Source organism: Hippopotamus amphibius, chromosome 12, assembly GCF_030028045.1.
Source record: "Hippopotamus amphibius kiboko isolate mHipAmp2 chromosome 12, mHipAmp2.hap2, whole genome shotgun sequence".
Taxonomy (NCBI): Eukaryota; Metazoa; Chordata; class Mammalia; order Artiodactyla; family Hippopotamidae; genus Hippopotamus; species Hippopotamus amphibius.
In genome coordinates this window covers 92784764-92806732 of record NC_080197.1, presented here as the reverse complement: position 1 = coordinate 92806732, position 21969 = coordinate 92784764, and the positions used below count along the sequence as shown (strand labels likewise).

The 21969-nt window shown below is 39.4% G+C and overlaps 1 protein-coding gene across 2 annotated transcripts in view; it reads left to right on the top strand.

The window, feature by feature from the left end:
* TMEM117 (transmembrane protein 117) overlaps positions 1 to 21969 on the top strand; it is a 528774-nt gene that overhangs the window by 1934 nt on the left and 504871 nt on the right. Inside the window, exons 2-3 of one of the 2 annotated variants that reach the window (XM_057701206.1) lie at positions 8431 to 8483; positions 8570 to 8743. The gene's annotated coding sequence lies outside the window, so the exon portion shown is untranslated. The remainder of the gene's footprint in view (positions 1 to 8430; positions 8484 to 8569; positions 8744 to 21969) is intronic. The other variant, XM_057701208.1, reaches the window with a different exon arrangement.

The following is a 21969-nucleotide window of genomic DNA, read 5'->3' as shown; positions in this document are numbered from 1 at the left end:
TAGTTAAATAATCTCCTCTATTTTAGTGTATTTATGTATGTGCAACAAATGGATTCTTGATGCTTTCATAGGATACTGTTTTATGAAAATGTTGCTGGTCAATATTGACTGTACACTTAAATCTCACTAATTTATTATGTCCGATATTCACTTCAGATTAGGTCATTATACTAACTTTAGAGAAATGGTTTATAGAGTATATAGAGTGCTAGTGGTGCATGTATTTTACCTATTTAAGAGAACAGATTGTAATAGAAATCCTGTTTGTTTGGTTAATCTCTCTTGCTTACATCTTTAATTGGATCCCAATCATGTGACTTCTCACCGTATCTTTTTAAAAGATTGTGATAAAATACACATAAAAAATTTACCATCTTAACCATTTTTAAGTGTTCATGGTACAGTACGTTGAATACATTCACCTGTTGTGCAACCACTCTCCAAAACTCTTTGCCTCTTGCAAAATTAAAACTTTATACTAACATTAAATAACTTTCCATTTGCAACCTAACCTCCAGGCCCTGGCAAACAACATTCTATATCTGTCTCTATGAATTTGACTACTCTTAGTACCTCATGTAGGTGGAATCATACAGTATTTGTCTTTTTGTGACTGGCTTATTTCACTTAGCATAATGTCCTTAGGTTTCATCCATGTGTAGCATGTAGAATTTCCTTCCTTTTAAAGGCTAGATAATATTCCAGTGGTGTATATACCATGTTTTGTTTATCCTTTCATCCATCATGGGTACTCAGGTTGCTTCCACTTTTTTGGCTATTATGAATAATATTGCTATGAACATGGATGTACAAATATCTGAGTCACTGCTTTCAGGTCTTTTGGGCATATAGCTGGAAGTGAAATTGCTAGATCATAAGGTAATTCCATTTTAATATTTTTGAGGAAACTCCATACTGTTTTCCATAGAGCTGCGCCATTTTGCAGTCCCACCAACAGTGCACAAGGGTTCCAGTTTCTCCACAGTCTTGCCAACACTTATTATTTTCTGTTGTTGTTTGTTTTTATAGTAGTCATCCTAATGGATGTGAGATGGTATCTCATTGTGGGTTTTTGATTTACATTCCCCTAATGATAAGTGATGTTGACCATCTTTTTATATATCTGTTGGCCATTTGTGTATCTGTTTTCGAGAAATGTCTATTCAAGTCATTTTCAAATTGAGTCATTTGTTTGTTTTGATGTTAAGTTGTAGCAGTACTTTATATATTCTGGATATTGACCAGATATATGATTTGCAAGTCTTTTCTCCCATTCTGTAGGTTTCCTTTTCATTCTGTTGATTGTGTCTTTTGATTTTCAATTTTGATTTCATCCAATGTATTTTATTTTTGTTGTTTCTCCCCTTAACTTTAGAATATCTTTGCCAGTCTTTTGAATATCTTCAGCTTTCCTTCCCTAAGTTTCTGCTAAATGTCTTATAAATATCATCTACACTTTGTCACCTCTCACTCCTTAAATCCATGGATTCCAAACTGTGTGCAAAGATGCCCCAGGTACATTGAACTCAGTGGGAGTGCCTGGGGGATGTGGCACAATTTTGAGGGAAACACAGTGGTACATGATGTCTTCCTGACACCACACAAAATATTAGCTCTTGATAGTTTACAGTTTCAACATCAGATTGTTCTGTGTTTCTTTCCATGATGTCATATCTTTGAAAAGCTGGATATTCCGTGGTTTCTGTGATAAAAGTGATTACAGGGAAAAAATCCGTGTGGAACAGGAAATGACAGTGGCTAGCATCTTATCTAACTCCAAAATTTAGGAAGTTGTGTGGTGTGTAGCAGGTGCATGCATCCCATTAGTAAGTCATTGTGATTACTTAAAAATAAAGTCAAATATTTTTCTTTCAATTTGTATGTATACTTTTCAAACAGCAACTAAGTTACTAACACATAAATACTGATTAAGTTGTTTGGAACTGACTGTTTAATCAAGTGAACTATTGAGTATTTCTTTTGACTTAGGAATACTAGGGGAAAAAAATCACTGAGATACAGAAGGCCCCATAAACTGAGAAAGTTAGTGAACCTCTGTCTTAGAACGTTGCATATGGCTTTCTCCACACCGCTCTGTTGAAAACATTTTCTTGAATATGACCAATGTCTTCCCTCTTGATAGCAAAATTGATTATATTATTCTCAGATTTTTTATTAGTGTCAAGGTGGGTGGCCTAAAAGAACAGAAATTTATTCTCTCACAGTTCTAAAGGCTAGAAGCCCAAAATCATAGCTGCCTTCCCTCTGGAGGCTCTGGGGGAGAACCTTGCCTTACCTCTTCCAGCTTCTAGCGGCTGGTGGCGTTTCTTCATTTGTGGCTACATCACGCCCGTCTCTGCCTCCTGTGGGCCCCATTGCTTCCTTCTCATCCGGGGGTCTCAAACCTTCCTCTGCCTTACTTTCATAAGGACGCTTGTCCTTGGATTTAAGACCCACTCACATAATCCAGGATGATCTCTGCATTTCAACATCCTTAATTTAATTGCATCTGCAAAGATCCTTTTTCCAAATAAGGTAACAGTCACAGGTTCCAAAATTAGGATGTGGACATATCTTTTGGAGTGTTACCATTTAATGGTCAACCTGCTACAGATGTCTGAGGCTTTTGATGCTCTTTTTTTTTCAAGTTCAAGACTACCTTTATTTTGAAAATTCACACAACATTACTTATTCATATAACACACAACACTGTATCAGGCACTGCAACAAACTGAGAAATAAAAGATTGAAGTGAATCTTCTTAGTGGATGAACCTGGGTCTCTGAGCTCATTATTCAGTGTTTTTCCCACTTTACCAAGATGGCAAAGATAATCTTCTTTCTGGAATCATCAATGTTCCATTACTCTGAAAACTGTAATACTTCATAGTCTTTTTTTTTAAGCTCTTTATTGGAACACAATTGCTTTATACTCTTGTACCAAAGTACAAGGTACTTGTACACTGAAGTGAATCAGCTGTATTTATACCTGTATATATCCCCACATCCCCTTGATCATTGCTGCTTCTCGACACACTCCTTTTTCTCTTCGTTGTCACTGCACTAAACTGATCCTCCTCTTGACTTGGCTGGGCCACAGTGCCCAGAGTATTATTGTTGTACATTATTCTGGATGTTACTGTCAGGGTGTTTGGCGGATGAGATTAAGGTTTAAGATGGTAGGCTTTGAGTAAAGCTGATTATCTTTACTCAGTAATGTGGATGGGCCTCATCTAATTAGTTGAAGATGTTATTAGAACAAAGACTGAGCTCTAGAGCAAGAAGGAATTCTGCCAGCAGACTGCCTTTGGACTTGAACTGAAACTTCCCTGAGTCTCCAGCCTGAAGGATTACCCCATCAGATTTTGGCCTTGTCAGGTCTCCACAAGTGCCACAAGCCATTGCTTGAAATAAATCTCTCTTTCTGAATATACCCATATCCAGTTGATTCTGTTTCTCTGGAGAACACTGACTAATACTTTTTAACTCCTCTTCCTTCTTTGCCTCATTTGTCGACATGTGTGAAAAATGAATTCATTATATCTTCATCCGACTAGCCCTACTCTAGACTTCAGTATTTCTCAATGTGATATCATTACTTAAAAACAGGTCCTTCTAACCTGCCACACAGCTGCCTCCAGACCTAGGGGGCCTTGCTTATATTAACTACATCACAGGTATCAGATACAAACTTAACATAGATCGTAATTAAATGCTCACATTTGGAACTATGAGGCCGAACTCTTCCATATCCAATCTCTATTCAGTGAATTACTCTTATCAGTTACTTAGCAAAGTTCAATGAAGCATTAAACAGAGTAGGCGATTGTTAAAAAAATAATAAATTATCCTATTTACCCAGTCCCTCACTTATACCTCTTTCAGATTGTCACATCAATTATTTTCCAAATCTTACAGATAAAACAGGTTTTGCTTCTGAAAGCAAAATGTCTTTGGGTTCCCTTTTTGTTTGTTTGTTTGGGTTCCCTTTTTTGTGTCTCGTTGATCTACTCTTCTTACCTTACCTTACGTTATTTTCTATATTGGCCCCACATGAACAAATCCATGTTCAGTTGTCAAGTTCATTTCCTGAAATGCTCTTCGGACTGGTCAATCCCCCACGTGCTGACTCTCAGTGCCTCCCACTACCTACAGAATATGGTCCAAGCTCCTCAGCTTGGCACCCAAGGCCCTCTGCAGTGTCTTTCCTAACTGCCCTGTGCCGCAGTCAAACTAGGCTGCATTGTGTTATGCTGTTTTACTGATCTGGAAGAAAACTCCTCACTCCCTAGCTCTACACCCAGCTCTTTTCTGCTGTCTCTGCCTTTTAATAGTTAACCTACCCTTTGGAGCTGAATCAGCTTCCATGAAGCCTTTTTTCAATCTCAAATATGTAAGAAGTCTTTTTTCTTCAAAAGCCTTTAGCATTTTGTGTGTCTGTTCTTTCCTGTAGTCACAGATGTACATGAACTTACCCCAGTCTTCCTATTAGACTGTGTAATCCTTGACATCAAGGACTTTACCTTGTTCTTTTTTACATCTCACGTGTTTATTACTGGTTCATTCATTTGTTCTTTCATTCAATACGTTGTTTCCCAAATTGGGGATATAATCATGATCACAGTGCTCTGTAAACATTTCTGGAATTTAAAAGAGCTTGATGATTTTCATTCTACATGTGGGAACACTGTCACTTATCCTTCGTGGAACTGTGAAATATGGATGAACAGTTTTCCAAAAATGCTTTTTTCTTTTTTAAAGACTTTTTTGATGTGGACAGTTTTTTAAGTCTTTATTGAATTTGCTACAATATTGCTTCTGTTTAATGTTTTGTTTTTTTGTCTGCGAGGCATATGGGATTCTAGCTCCCTGACCAGGGATCAAACCCACACCCCCCTGCACTGGAAGGTGAAATCTTAACCACTGGACCACCAAGGAAGTGCCCCCAAGAATGCTTTTTTAAGTTATCAAATTGTATGATTCTTTGGTAATTAAAATGATTGTATATCCACTCAGTGAAACAGCTGTTTGGAAACAGTTCCAATTAATTTATGCAATTCAACCAAATTTCTTTTGAAAAAATGGATTGTAAGATTTTTTCTTTAAAAAAACCTTTATTTTTATGGTAATTATGTTTTTAGCAATGACTACTTAGTTATTAAAAATTGCATTTTCTAACCCTACCTGTTTCTTTAAAAACTGATATAAAACAGTGGCATCTTATTGTCAGCCCTATCAAATTATGTATTCTTATTCCTATTATTTATATGTATGAATCCTCTACTCTAACCATGAATCTTTCCCCACTTTTCCTCATCTATTATGTCTCCAGTTGTTAAACATTTGTCAGAACTGTCATAATAATAGTACCTTAGATTTGTATAATGGTTTAAAGTTTTGAAAGAACACATGTAGACTTATTTGAGCACCAATATAATCCCATCTGACAGGCTGAATGATGTATAATCAGGTTTCATTATTTAACTTTCAGAGATTTGAAAATCAAGGCATAGCGAGAGGAAGTCAGCAGCTTTCAAGGCTAGGGCAAGTGTTTGTAAGAGATGGAAACCATTTTAAGACAATGTATGCAAATAACAGGACTCATTATAAGGATACAGGAGACTCTCACTTATCCCAAGAGCCTGGCTTCATTTCTGCTTCTCTCTCTTTTTCTCTCTCTCTGGCCTAACAGGATCTCTCTGCTTGTGCATGCAAAATGGCAGACTCTGGCCACCTTACCCTTCCCAATTGACAGTCACAGTTCTAGCCACATGCAGAGATTAAGTAGTTGTTTCTAAGTCTAAGTTCCAAATTCCTAGGAGAGCATGTGATTGACCCTGCTTGACTCAGGTATCAAATCATCCTTGGCCAAGTTGGCTGGTTTACCCAATACACACTGCTCCATGAATGAAAGGCAATTACTATAGGACAGGAGATGGATCTTGGATTTGAAAAAGTCTTAGAATTCCTCCTTTTTTATAATTTGGTGGAGCTGGTGTTTAGAACCTCAATTAGAAGTCACAAACTCAAATGCATCCCAAGGGCAGTTAAATAACATAAATGAATAAAGCTGACAGATGGAGGCTGCAGTACCCAGATGGAGCACAGACTCATCCTAAAGGGAGCTGCTACTACGCAACTCCAACTCCATGGGAGTCTGGTCCCAGGCAACCAATCTTCTGATTTTCAAATAAACTCAGAAATTGGGATTTTATGTAAAATCTCTGTTTAAATTTTTAAAAATCCCTATGAGTGAGGAAACAAAAACAAACAAAAATTCATGACTGCAGATCATATCTGACCTATCAACTGGTAGTTTAGGGCTTCTGACCTAGATCTTTCTGGTCAATTATCAAATAATGACATTTAAGATCTCACATCCTTCATAAAGTTTTTATTACAATGGAAGAGAATACAATGTGTACAGCACTGATGGGAGTAGGGCACATGTTTGTATATAGCGGGTATACACATAAAACATAAGGAATCATTCATCCACCTTGTCTCTGGATGAAAAGCTTGATGGAAACAAATCATTTCTTCTTTACTTTGTGAGATAGTTTATTATGAAGAGCTGCACTATTTGCTTCAGGCTTTCCTAAAGAATAAACCCTGTTAGAGAAGAAAAAGCCGTGTAGAATCTATATGTCCCTGAACAAAAATTTTTTAACCTGAGCCTCAGTTTTCTCTTCTGCCAATGCCAATGTCTCATGATTGTCATGGACATCAAGTGAGATATGATTTTATAAAGCTTTTGACATGTATTAGGAGCTCTATGTATGTTAGGCTTCATATCTGCTGGTTGGAATTAAGTTCAACACAGTACTGTATTTTTGAAGCATACAGTACAAAACATACACTATGTTTCAAAATAATGTCATTAAAAACAGAGCAAGTAAAGTTAGATTGAATTTCCAAACATCAAAAGCAATGATCCAATACTGGTTTCTTATAAGGGTTCATAAAACCACAATATCACTGTTAACTGCTTTGTCTTACTTATGTTTCCTTAGAGTTGTAAATCATCGTATAAGAAAAGTAACCTTTGGTCTTAAAAAAAAAAAAGAGGATCAAGCATTAAGCAACTTTTTATACGCATGTAATTATAATCCCCAACAATCTGTAATAAACATCTGGCAAGACTGCTAAAACTTCTAACACAATAGAGAATATCACAGAAGAGTCTTCCATTTCGGTGGGGCTCTGTGTGTTTGAATGAGTCACCAAGGAAACAGAACAGTTTGGGTTAAAGATCAGTTCAAGCAAATAATATCTCTTTGTCACTCTCCCGGAGTGAAATCTGGGCTGAAGTACTCTTAAGTGGTATGCACTTTCTAATGAAAGAGCGAACATTTTGGTTCAAAAGAGCTGTTATAATAATAAGGATGCATTTTGGAATCAAAATGCAGGAAAGCACAAAGCAACCAGCTTTTTAATGCATTATTTATTGTGGGATTTCCACCCTGGTTTGAGGAAGTGCCTTAGCAACAGGATCTTGAATTTCATTCTCATTATCTCTAATGTCTTCATGTAGGTAGGATGGTTAAAATGGCCAATGGGGATATTTGCAAACTACTTTGAAAATACAGTACTCTCTCTTTCTTTTTCTGTTTCTGTCTTTTCTAGTGATTCTAATTAACACCTCAAAGCTCATCTAACATTTTAATAGCAAGCAGGAGAAAGCCTCTCTGATAGTAAGCCCAGGGATGGGGTCAACCGTCTGTGTCCTTTAAGTATCTTTGTAGTCCCAACAGAGGCAACTTCAGCGTTTCTATAGTAGAGGGATTTAGGGCTGGATACTGCAATCTGGTTGGAAAGGAGTACAAGAGATTGTGAAGCTGAGTTTACAGAGTAGGGGGTTTTTTGTGTGCATGCGTGCGTGTGTGTGTGTGTGTGTGAAATAAATTTGAGAAAACTATTCATATCAAATAATTGGGGGGGTGGAGTTGGAGCTGAGCAAGGTTGTGGGAGAGTTAAGGCCCCTTCACCTTCATCGTAAAGTGCCCTTTGGAGTGTCTGAAAGTCATAATCTCGTGGTTGGAATCCAAAATGGATTACACTTTTACTAAGTACAGCTCCCTAACAAAGACTTTCTGCTGAAGCTTGAGTGCATCTGTTGTTTTTGCAGGGGTAGACTAGATTCCTGTGGTGACTTTTATTCTGGGGTGTAGGGGTGTGCCTGTTAGGCAGTTAACTTACATTTTATACATTAATGATGGGACAGTAGTACAGTGAATTTCAGAAAAGGGATTGTTCAGAAGTCATTAAAATAATTACATGGGATCATATGTATTTTTAATGCTGTAATAAGAGCTTTTGGTGAGACTGAAGAGTACTACACAATATTCTCCTTCCTTAACAAGAAAGCTCAGATTTTATTTGCTATGGCAAGGTACCCAGATAAAAGTTTGCATCTCTACCTCCCTTGCAGTTTGATGGGACCTTGCGATTAAACTCTGGCCAGTGAAATGGAAAAGCTGTTGGGTGAGTCCTGAAAGGCTTCTTAAAACAAGGCTAAATAGCTGGTGAGGTCCCTTTTTAATTTCCCACTTCCTCCTGTGTCCTGTTAGAATGAAGATGTGATGGCTGAAGTTTTAGCTGCTGTCTTGGACCTGAGGCAACCTTGATGAGAAAAGCCACAAATTTGGAGAGTGGAAAAGAAAGACAGAGGGGAACCTAGGTCCCCGGTAACTGCGGCTCTCTCCTATCAGACCTGGCATGCCTACCTCAGACTTCATTTACATGTAAGAAAAACATCTTCCATCCTGTTTAAGCCACTCTTATTTCCAGTCTCTGTTATTAGCAGCCAAGTATATTTCACAAGTGAGGCATTTTGCTTCACGAAAACGGTTTGGTGTAGTTCATAAAGACCCAGGAGAGCAGGTTTGTAAAATGAGAGATGTTGTTATCCAAATCCCTGTGGTTCCTGAATTTTGGTTAACAATTAGCAAGAATTTGGCCGGCAAGGGATACATGTAGTTATTTTTTTCTTCTTAAAACAATACAAATTTATTCTCTTAAGGTTCTGGAGGTGGGAAGCCTGAAATGAGCGTTAGAAGGCTAAAATCTCGGTGTCAGCAGTGTTGCATTGGCGGCTCTAGAAGAAGATTCATTTCCTTGTCTCTTCCAGCTTCTAGAGGCTGCTTGCATTCCTTGGCAGTGGTCCCATCCTCCCTCTTCAAAGCCCACAGTGTAGCGATTTCTGATCTTTCTCATTGATTCTGACCTTTCTCCCCGCACCCCCACCCCCCCCCCCCCCCCCGCGCCCCACCGCCCCATAAATACCCTTGTGATTACATCGGGCCTACAATACTTGGAGGATCTCCTCAACTCAAAATCTTTTTTCTAACTTTTTATTTTATATTGAAGTATAGCCTATTAACGTCATGATAGTTTCAGGTACACAGCAAAGCGACTCAGCCTTACATATACCTGTGGGATATGTGTAGTTTTAAAGGTGAAATTACAGCTAGTTGGTATTCTGCATTGCCTGTAATCACAAGATAGAAAGTGGCAAAGTTTTCCTATAATTTTGCTACATAAGAAAAGCAAATCAGCCTAGACCTAAAAATATTCCTTTGTACAAAAGCAGATAAATATGCATTCTTTATCAGATTTAGAAATACTGTAGATCTTACAAAATATATAAATAGTTCTCTATTCTTTAAAAAACATTTTTAAACTTTAGTGAGACTCACTTCTACAGTAACTGAAAGATTTTAAAAGGCATATATTTTTCGAATTTTAACATTTTCCTAAATATTGACTCAACTCAGTGTTATTTAGGAATTCAAAAAGTCTTCACTGTCTTGAAAAAATATTTAAGTGTCTGTTTGTTGACTAGCTTTGCCAAATATCAACATTCCCTCTCTAAATGTATGATGTAATCTTACAATCCTGGTTTCTACCTCCTTCTTTGTTACCTACTGCCTCAGACTGCACATTGTTTTATCTGTTCTCTCTTAAATGAGTTCTCAGAGGCAGCTCCTAAAGAGAAAACTCTTAGGAACAATTTTTCTCTGGTGTTTCACGTCACTTATGTCTGACCTGTTTCCAATGGAGAGTCAAGCTTGTTGGAGAATTGAGTGGAATGGGACCAAGAGCTCCTCAGGAGCACGCGAACTCGTCTCAACTTTTCTTTCTCTTTACTCACTGCAGTGCAGCCCATTTTAATACATGTCATGTGCAACCTTGGATTTACTACAGTAAAAGGAAAGTGAAGGATATATTGATATACAAGAGAAAGAAATGGCAAATTCTTACTTTTGTGCTTGCTATTCAATTAGTAGGTCAGCAAAGTTTTCACTAGTTAAAACGTTCCATGTTTCTTCCATGTACATCTCATTTCTAGCTCCCAGTTCATCACTAGGCTTTTCACTTGGCAATTCTGATCAGTCTTTTTTCTTTTTCTTTTTTTTGTGTGGCCACACCACACGGCTTGTGGGATCTTAGTTCTCCAACCAGGAATTGGACCTGAGCCCTCGACAGTAGAGCACTGAGTCTAACCACTGGACCGCCAGGGAATTCCCTGATCAATCTTATTAAACCAGTTTACTTCGATCGTAGGACTAGACTGGTCTCTCTCATTAAGAACACGCTGACCCTGCCACTCGGCTCCCCGGTCCAGTTGCATTTGGCCTCACTTTTGGAACTGTGCTGCTTGGAGTCACGTTGACTCACTGGCTCAGTGGGTCCACCCCACCCGTACTCATAATACTTCCAGCTGTCTTTCTGACGATGTGGGGTGATGAGCTTCATTCAGGATTTCTGAACTGCTTTCCCTTCTCACCTTTCACATCCTGAGCTCTTCGTTTGTTCCTTCCTCAGAAATAACACACAGCTTATTTCTTTATACGATAGCCCTTTGCCGTGGCAGCCCACATCCGTCCATTTCTCTTCCCGGGGTTCATTAGGCTCCCTCTCAGAGAAGCTCATTTCACAGCCCTTACTCACTGGCAGTTGTTTCTTCCTAAAACCATTCTTTCACAGGACGACAGCACAGGTCCAGTCAAATCACAGTTCACGTCCCCTGGCTCTAGACACGATAACCTCCAATCCACTTAAACTTTGATTCTGTTTGTTTTTAAAGATTGTTTTCCCTATCCCTTGCATCCCATCTTTCCTCCTTCCTTCCTCTCCCAACCATTGTCAGTGCCCTGATGTTTTCCATGTCGCTTTCCTAGCTGGTTAACAGTGAAGTGGAACAGAGGGAGAGATTCCCCAGTGGATCCTTAGGTATTTTCTTATCGTTGCGGCACATCTTAGATGTTTATAATCGGTCTAGAATAAGTGTTGTGGGCTGCACCCCACAGGCCTGCAAACCCTGTACTTGCCCAGCCTCAAGACTGAAGAGCGTGGGGTCAGCGACAGAACTCTCAGTGGTTTAACGGATAGGGGGAGCTTACGGGTCTGAGACGAGGTCCTGCAGCAACACCGCACCACAGGCGGCAGGCAGGACATGGCAGCAGTCCTCACTGCCAGGGAAGGGGCAGAGTTATAGGGGGAACTGACATCAAGTTAGCTCTTCGGTTACCAGGGAAACCAGCAGAGGAGCAGGCCCCTCACCTCCCCTTTGATAAGCTATCATAGAGGAGATGTTCTGATCTAAAGATTAGAAGAATCACAAGCTGGAGCAGGTATGTAGGCATTTGCTGATTAGGCGCTGTGATTAAGAAGGAAGGTCCGTCATGTGAGTAGGGTGTAGGTGAGGCAGGGACTGGTCTGCAGGGATGTGCAGGGAGCAAGAGAACAGCCATCTCGGGTGGCCTGATCATACAGGGTTCAAAGGATAAAGATCTTTCTGTTCTACAGTTCAAGTCTGGATAGAAATACACTGGAGAGGATGGGTAACGTGCATGAGAAGAATACAGCTCAAAGTGAGGTAAATTGCACTTCTAAGCATTTAAAGTCTGAATGTGCACAGGGGAGGCTGTGTCTGCTAGTGGGGGACGCTCTGGGGTCTGCTCACACCCATGACTGCCTAGCTGTGCGATGTTAAAGGGCGTAAGGAAGGGATGAGAGCAGTACAGTCGTCTTTGATCAACAACGGAGCCCAGAGTTGTTTCGGTTCTTTCTTATCTTTGCTGGGTTTTTTCTTTCTCTCCGCCTCACTGCTCTCCTTCTAACATTACAGTGATTTTGTGATTCTTCCCTGGTTTCTTCTGATGGTGTCTCACTCCAGCCTGCTGGTGCTGGGTCTCTGCCCTGGGTTGTACCATTCCTTCCTGCCACCACAGCGACCCTGTCCAGGCTCTCACTGGTTCAGAATACTTGCCAGGTAACCGGAAGCCAGTCCGGTAAACTAACTCACAGCAAGGCGCTCATTCACAGATTCATCAAACATTTACGGAGCACCCCGGCGCCTGTGCTCGGTTGTGAATGACTGAGCAAGGCCATTTGGCTACATTATCCACGTACAGTGTGGCAGCCTTGGGCTCTGGGGTCAGACAGTCTTGGGTTTGAATCTCACCCTGTCACCTGCTAGAAATCATCCTGGAAAAATTTACCTAGCCTTTCTGGGAGTCTCACTTTCCTCATTTGTGTAATGGATACAAGACAGTACTAACTCCTTGCAGGAGTCTTTGGGTTTTAAGGACAATTATATACAGTGGCTAGTTCAGAGTAGATGTTAAAGAAATAGTGACTACTATGATATAAAGGTTACCCTTTCCATATATCGTTTATGGGGACCTTTAACACTTTAACTCTGGATGTAAATCGACAGTGCCTTAACAATAATAAGAATTATAAGTCATATGATGGGTTGTGAGAGACATTGAGGCAGTCAGAAGTCTTTCCCTGCCTCTCACCCACACCAGTTGTCTCAGTTCTGACACTAGAATACCCAAGTGTCAGCTGTCTGAGGAAATGAGGCAGAGGGAATTGCTGAAGACACAGGGGAGGTGTTATAAGGATACACAGCAGTATGTTTTCAAGTGGGGCAGCCTGGCTCTAAAATGCCAGGAAACAGCAACAGCAGATCATGAAGTGAAAAGTAGGTCACTTGTTTGGAGTCAGGGTGTCAGGTAGCATGCAAGGTGAAGAGCCCAAAGCCATAAACAGTAAGAGGCTGTGAAAATTGCTACAACAGCCATAAACCAAATGGCTGCCTTCCTGCCTGTGCCTGATGGTTAGAACTGCTGGTCGCACAGCCGTCTTTTTGCCACACGTGCACACGTGCGAAACAACGTCATCGGCCAGCAGCAGCAGCATTTGGAAGGTAGAGGACAGTGATACGTCGAGACCAGGTAGCTGGTCATGCACAAGGGCGGGAGGGCGGCACAGGACGAAGCGGGAATAAAGCTCTCTGCTTGTCGGGTTTTCCACCTACATGTGTGTTGTACTTTTCAACTGTTGATGGCTTCAAATTTTAGTGCGTCAAGTTTCCGAATGCCTAAATGAAACATCTGCTTGTTTGCACATTCTTGTACATTGAGTAGGCCTTCTACTATTGTAGGATGTTTCTGTGTTGTGAAAAATTTTTTAAAGTACTGATTTTAAAGTGCAGGTTATAAAGGATTTTAAGCTCAAAGCCTGGGGCTACCACTCCAAATGGCATTTGAGCAGTCGCCTCGGATTGTCAGCTTTGGGGGAAGGGAGGAGATAGACAAAATGCTGTTTGGGTGGTGAGGGATACCAGTGGGCCATACGTTCTGCTCCATCACACGCGTCATCATCCCACAGTTCTCTCTTCTCACATTCGCCTCCCGCGGGTTACCCATGACGGTCTAAGACTCGGGGAGATGATCGAGATAAAAGAGTAGCTGAGGGAACAGAGATTTTGGTGAACCCCAGATTTAGAAACTCGTTGCAAAGAAAGAAAAGACTTAGCTATCATATGCCAGTGTGTCACTTTGGCTGTTTGATTCAAGCAGAATCCTCCAAATTTCTTAAGCTTCTGAAATTAACTGCATTATGATTATTACTTTTTAAAAATGACTTATCTACCATGAACTAAAGAGTTCTTTAAAGTAATATATTAGTATTGTACCCAAGTGACTGAAAATAAACTGCTTGAGACCCAAACTATGATATGATGCTCACATTGTTTTCTCTGACATCTGATATATGAGGGTGAGTTAAAAATTATCCTCACTCTGGCCATAGAATTTATTTTAATTAACTTTTAGAAAAGACAAACCCATCATTTTTCAACATAATCTCCTTGCTTTTCAATTCACTTTGTCCATCTGTTAACAAGCTTTCATATTCCCTCATTAAAAAATGTTTTAGGCTGAGCTGCGAGCCATGAATGCACCGCTATCTTCACTTCCTCATCAGAGTTGAATCTTTGTCCTCATAGGGCTGCTTTCAGGGGACCAAACAGGTGAAAGTCTGATGGACAAGATCAGCACTATAGGGAGGATGCTTTAACACCTCAAAACGAAGTTTTCATAGTGTTGACAGTGTGGGCAGAAGTGTGCGGATGTGCACACCTTCAGACCACAAAAAACGAATCACTGCATGCTGCTCTTCCTTCGCACAAATCACAAGTGGAGCATCCATTTTTGCTCGCACCACAGTTACAGATGAACTGACTTAACATGTTCACACCTGCACAGCAGTGACTGGGGAGACAGTAGCCTTGAACAGAAGGCACTGATAAGACAGTGCAGCCAACAAAAGTTTTGATATAACCCAAATGTGGATAATTTTTGACTCACCCTCGTATATTAATTTTATTACAAAAGGGTGTAACTAAAATTTCACACAACCTGAAGTCCATGAAGAGTTTAGAATAAACTGCAGTTATTTGGAGACTGGGAGCTGTGACAGAGCACAGATATATCCTGGCTCCCCTAACCCTCTCGTCTTCAAGGCGCACACTGGATTCTGGAGCAACTGAGCAGATAAACAGCCTTTGAAAAGTCAACAAGTAAATGAATATGAATATTGGTTCAAATATGCTCCTTAAAAATAAGGATAAATGGTGGAATTGAATAAAAATTGGTATAACTTTAAATTGCTAAGAAAGCAATTTGTGTAGAAAGTGTGACTGTCAATCTACTCTCAGAAAGTAATTTTTATAAATCTCTGTCAAAGGCACTGGACTTACCTGAAAGGATAGCAAGCTGATAAGGGAAATATATTCCTGTTATAATGTAATTATTGAATAAAAATAGAATTATTGAATACAAATTCCTCTTGGGAGAAGAATCGAGGGTGATTTAGGAGATATTCCCCTTTGTTGTACGATTGAGAAGAATGCATACATTTGTTATTTCCTTTTGGAGTCCTGACTTGACAAGAGCAAAATTTGAATTTATGGCCTTAACTGACTGGCATGGGCTTAGGATTTTCATAAATTCAGACAGCAACTAGGAACACTTCCATTCTTCCTGAAGGTAGTGGAAACTAAATATTTTAGAGTCAGCTGACTAGGAAGTACACCATTCTTTTGAGTATACATTCTGTTAGTATATGAACGCAATTGTCCTGGAGTATTTTGGATGGAACACTCATTACATTGGTTGATTCCACTTAGCATCAATGCAGAATATATAAAAGCACAGTTTTTTCTAAGCTCAAGCTTACACTGTAATATTTCTTTATTTCTCATTAGCATAAAATTTACTTATGTCAGCTGTATTAATGCAAACATAAGAGCTTCAGAGATGTTAGTTTCATGATCTAAATTTAGAGCTGCTTCTCGGTTTATCTCCAAGTGATGATGCTATTTAAAAAAATACAGAAGCAAAGAAACTTTATGGCCACCTTTGACTTATCTCCTTGAAAATGTGTACTTAGTGGTAGAACAGGTATATGCTTGCACCTACTTAGCAGCTCAAAAATATGGGGAAAGAAGATCTCGCTTTTCAAAGATGCCTTTCTGATGAGTTTGTAGAATCTTAAGTACACCTTCAGAATGTTATTTTTAAAAAGGACTTTGATTTTTTTCCTACATGCACTTTAAAACTTGCAGGTAAGGCTGTACAAATAGACTCTCACTTCTACCCATTCACATATGATTAATTCTAGGTGTTTGAGTGAATCAAATTTCCTGTGAGGAATAGAAAGTACATGAAAGTAACTGCTGACATTTTTTAAACATTCCATTTACTGGAAAATAAAATGAACTTTTAAACAAATGCTTGTTTTCTAATTGATAAGGAATCTGCACTCCCCCCCCACCCCTTAGCCTTCTTTACTTTTTAATTTTGTATCAGTTCTCTTCATCTTAACATTTTAATATCACCCTCATGGGCACAGTTCAGATTTTGATATATTTTTTAATGGGATGAGAAAGAGAGATTAGAGGGATGTGTCTGTTTATAGTATTTTAAAGAACTACATATCTTCATAATACCTCTTCACTCTTGATTTTTTCCATCACTTTCCTTTTCTTTCTTTGTCATTTATTCTTTCAACTTGAAATACGTTTCAGTATCACATCACTCTAGCAAAACCAGTGGGGTTTCCATAATTCTCCATGATGGACTGCATAAATTGAGAACACGGGGTTAACATGAAGTCAAAGACTCTGAATTGTAGAGGGAGAGGCAGCACTAGATCACAGCTACTGATTAAGTCACTAAATAAGTGGGGGAAGGAGGCCTTGTTGGACCAGTTGTTTGTCGACCTAATCGTTCACTTCCTATGAAGTGGTGTAGACATAGACTGTGCCAAACTTTTACTTGTTTTCTTGCTTCTTAACTTTGCTCAAGGAAAAAAGAATAGGGGCCTCTACCTGTCTCTGAGTCTATTTGTTGCAAGTTTTTCTGATTTTCAATTCTAAGACTTGATTGGTGGCAGACTCCACTGTAAGATGAACTTCCCTATCTTGTTTCTTGGAAGAGTGTTGCATTTCCCCTTATGATATTTCAGAGGGGATGTCTGACCCAACAGCACTGATTTTACTCTGTTATCCTAGTTGTGACTGGATGGTTAAATTGAAATATGCATTGTTACAGCACAAAACTCTGTGGGCTGATGCTGAATTCTAGAGAGTTGTATTGCCATTCTAATCATTTTGTGGTCCTTTTCTATATGGAGAAGATCTAAGCTTATTTTTCCCGTATAAAGGCGGTTGCATAAATATGGTAAGATAAAATTAGAAAAAGAAGAAAAAGCCTATGATTATCCATTGCGCATTTTTCAGATATTCCAGCTCTCTGGTTCTTACCAGCATGTAATTAAAGGAATCAATGCAGAATCAATGCATTAGAAAAACAAGCAACGAGCATTCTTCACTCTGCAGATGTGTAATTTCATGCATCTTGCCCATGTTTTTGTCCTCATAATCAAAAGACATCGGGAGGAAGAGCACTGCTCTCTCATAAATACAAGACAAATTAGCCTCAAACACACAGAGACAAATAAGTGATTTTAATCTTTACCAAACCTGTCTATCTATCTATGAGGAGTTTTAAGACACAAAATGAATAAAACTTGCATTTCTTACTGCTCAGTATAAATTATTTATAACTATAGAATCTTAGGGATTAAATAGGCTTAATTATCTGTGTGTCCAATACCCTTATTGTTCACATGAGGAAATCTTGTGTATATGTATTAGTAAAAATGCACATAAGTACCTGGAGTGTAAAACTTGGGCACATTAGGCCCTGAAGGCACAAAGATGAATGAATTATCCAAGGTGATACAGATTGGCAGTGGCAGAGCTGACTAAAACCCACCTTTCTTGGCTCCCCTTTTAATTCTCTTTTTGTTATATTTAAAATGTGATTATTTGCAAGACTGCTGAATTATTACATCATTGTGTTTCTTTAGTGGGGAAGGGCAGGGTTGTGGACCTCCTCAAGGAAGATAAATATTTTGTAGTAATTTATTCTATTTTGTGTGTTTCTTGAGTGTCAGCCCTGAGGGTATAGAAGACCCCCTTGGGTGAACTAGCTGTGGGTGTGGCCCGGTGGGTGTGGGCCTTCCATGATCCTGTTTGTCTCTTTCACGGGAAGAAGTAAAAGATGGTGGGTCTCCGTGTCTTTCCATAAACTTTAGGAGATCTGGGCACTTGTGGGTATGGAATTGATATTCAAGATTTCAAGACTTCTCTATAGGCACCCAGGATTCGGCCTACATGCTCAGCATATCTTTACTAAGGCTCAAATGTGAGTTGACTTCCATGAGAGACCAGCTTCAGAAACAGTCACTTAGCTATTGTGAGAACCCAGATAACCACTCAACACCACATTAAAACAAGACGTTTCTTTTCTTGCTGTTAAATCCTGCAGAGATGCTCATATGAAAGAATAAAAACTTTGGTTTTGCAGATTCAAGGAAATTCATGATTACTGCTTGTTCAGAAATGATAATATTGTAACATAGGTCAGTTACATGACAAAACTAACTTGAATAGTTTAAAAAATGGCTGTAACTTAGTAGTTATAAAATTGTTAAAGGTCCAAAGAGCCCTTTAACTTTTTAAAATTATATTTTACAAGTATTTTATGAAAAAGTTATGTGCTATAATGATATTTTGGAAATGAGAGAACTTTTTTTTGTAAGTTCCCCGGATTTATCTCTCTTAAATGCAGTAAATCTATTTGGGGACAAGGCATTCATACACAAAGCAACCTATAGATTTATAGAGAAGAACACAAATTAGTGTACAATAATATACAAGTAAAATGCCATCAAAACATGCTCTATTTGTAATGATAAAATTCTTATGATAGTAATCTTGTAATGTCACCTGTTCCTACTTCTTCTGTGAATCCGTCTCTGTCTCCAGGCAAAGCTAGTGATTCATAGGGCACTTGTTTCTCAGTTTCTATGTTGCAATAGAATGATGATATGTGTACTGGTCTTTTTCTCTATAAGATGAGCTGCATGATGCTATCTTAGTTGTTCCTACAGTACGCAGTACATTCTTGCTGAAAGAATGAATTAAATATTGTTTGGAGTGTGGCAATCCATTGAAATTTGAAAATCTTTTTCTCTACAGAGAATTCTTTTCAATAATGGGAAGTATAACAATATTAGACCTATTATACAAATTGAACCCATAACTTGTATAAGAGATACTGAGTAAAAGTCATGGACCCAAAGGGGTTGATGAGTTTTTCCATTAAAATTTTAGCAAAATATTCATATAGGAATTTTATTGTAAAAATGTGAGGCCTTTCACTAACCTGTTATCCGCAGAAATGAAACTTAAAAAGAAAGCAATAGAAGATATACCAGGATACACCAGATGTTTTACTATTTTGTTTAATCCTCACTGTGTACAACTTACATATTATTAGCCAAATATTTTAGACAAGGATGTCTGTTTTAGAAAGAATATGTAGCAAAATAAGATTTGAACCCAAGCCTGTCTATCCAACTCCAAAACGTCTACTATGTTTTCATTATACTGCATGTTTACTTAAGGTAAGAGATGAGATGGTCAAGACCATTCTTTTGAGTAAGGCTGAAAACTATTTCAAACAAATTAGTATGAGTAAGATTTATTTTCAATTTTTGTGTGCTCGTAATAAATTAATTGAAACTCTTTCCACATCAGTTCAAATGCTAATTTTCAAGTTTTTCCCTGTTATTGTAGATAGAAAACACTTTGTGCCAGCTTAGCAGTTTTAAGTGACAAATTACTTACGTTAATATATATATTCTCCCAGCACTAAAACACGAAAATTTACATGCAAATGTCTAGCATTGCTATTTTCAAAAATAACAACCAATCCATTAGCTAACATTTGTGGGTAGAAGGGAAACAAGAGACTTGAGGAAGTTCAATATTACAAGGAGGGGCATGTCTCTCACGTATCCTGTCCTCCACAGACCCAAGGAAGCTCTCTGGTTAAACAAACCAGCACTGCTCCCTCCCAAGGAAAAGTGATGTCACGGAGGCGAGGGGCTTGCCAGGGTTCATTCCGGGAGAACCCAGGTGTCCAGCTGATTTGTGGTAGCAGGGAGCCTAGCCTTGCTGGTCGAATGCAGCGGTATCAGTATCGGTGTCGGACTTCACCTTGGCCTGAATGAGCGCTGCTTCCAGGGCAGCTGCCCCAGTTCTCTCCATGTGACCTGAGACATTGGCAACTACAGCTCCAAGAAGTGGGCATTGTGCCAGAGGATGAAACCAGCAGAGGAGGTAGGGCCCGTTTCACGTGATTTCCCCATCTAGGTGCCACGCACAGGGGGACTTTGAGATCTGTGACAAGAGGCTGGAGAGACTGGGATGCAGGGGGTGGGGGAAGCTGAGAGGATACAGCGCCTCGATAGAATGCATTATAGGCCTTAAATGCCTTCGGAGGTCAGGGGTCCAGGCAGGTAACTCAAATAACTGCAGAAGGCCCTTCTGGGGTAGCTGTTATGCCATTCAAGGATGTAGGCCCAGCAAAGCCAATTCTTCAAGTTTTCATGAGAAGCTAGAAATTCCTTTTTTTTTTTAAATGTGAAGTCTGTTGGTTTTTAAATATTTGTAACTGAGTTAGAGTTTTTGTTTGTTTTGTTTTGTTTTTTTGGCCTCCCTGTGTAGCATGCGGGATCTCAGTTCCCGATGGAGGGTGAATTCATACTCCCTGCAGTGGAATCGCTGACTCCTAACCACTGGACCTCCAGGGAAGTCCCCAAGTTAGAGTTTAAAGTACTGTGAAGTCAAAGAAAATAATTCCAAAGACCAAATCGCCACCAGTTTGCAAGCTTTGGTATAGGGCAGCTATTTGGGATTTTGGAGGGAAAAGACCTGCCTCATTCCCTCTAGGAGAGATGGATCTCATTGGTCTGGGATGAATCTCAAGCATCAGATTACCCTAATGTGAAGTTGAGGTTGAGCCTAACTCACTTAATGGGTGGCGTGAAGTGATGGAATTCCAAGTGCTGCAGGGCCATATCAATAAGGCTTCCCTGGCTGCCTTTTCTCCTGTATTCTCTTATGCAACTTTATCAACAGAGCCATAACTTCAATAATTCCCTCTATTCCCTCTACCTGTGTTTCTCCAACTTAAATGTGCATAAGAATAACTCAGGAGCTTATTAAAATAGAAATTACTAAACACACTGCAGGAGATTCTGATTCAGTAGGTGGGTTCTGGAATTTGCTCTTAACAGCCACCTTAGTTTACTGTAACACAGATGGTCTGGAGACCACACTTTAGAAACACTGACTCATAATGGATACTGACAGCTGGCACATCTGTTATTTCAGCCCTAGTTTCTTTCCTACGTGATAGATCTGTATATGTGACTGCCTGCTGGAAATCTCCACCATCTTTACCTGGATATCTCAAACTTACTGTCTGAATCAGAGTGTATTATTTTCTTCCAAAGTCTGCATACAGGCATATTATTTATTTCATTGAAACGCATCATCATCAACTTAGTTGCCCAAGCCAGCAATCTGCATTTGCACCTTTGGTGGTGGGTGCAAGGGGTATGTGATGGTACCAGCATGCCCACCAAGCAGCTGCTTTCCTATGCAAGCTTTGCTGTGTCTGCTCAGTTATCCTACCTTGGCTTTCTAAGTGTAACCCAGTTCTTCTAGAACAAGACAATAATAATAACAGCTTTATTTATTGAGGTTTACTCTGTGCCAAGCACTCTTCTAAGTGTTTCTCATGTATTAATTCCATCTTTTCTTAAAGCCGCTGAATTCTCTGTCTGGTTTTTGGCAGCTCCATACCCCCTGACGTGAAATCTGCTCCCCATCTTTCCAGTTGCTGGCTGGGACCTCTGCTTCAAAATAGATAATGTCATCTTCTCCCCACAATTATACCACCCACCTAACTAGGATCTAGGATCGCTGCTATTATTTTCTACTCATGATTCCAGGGCTATTGATGGCTTCCTGAATTGAAGTCATATTTAACTATGGTACGATAAACCAGGTTGCCGCCCACTCTAAAACAATGAAGTGCTAGAGTCAGAAGGGCATTCAGAGATTGTCTAGTCCAATTTCCTTACATTACAGACTTGGAAACTGAGGCTTAGAACCATAAAGTGATTTTCTAAGGGTAAGAGAGAAGCAAGAGAGCTGGGGATCAAACCTCAGTTTTCTGTTTTGTGTAATGCT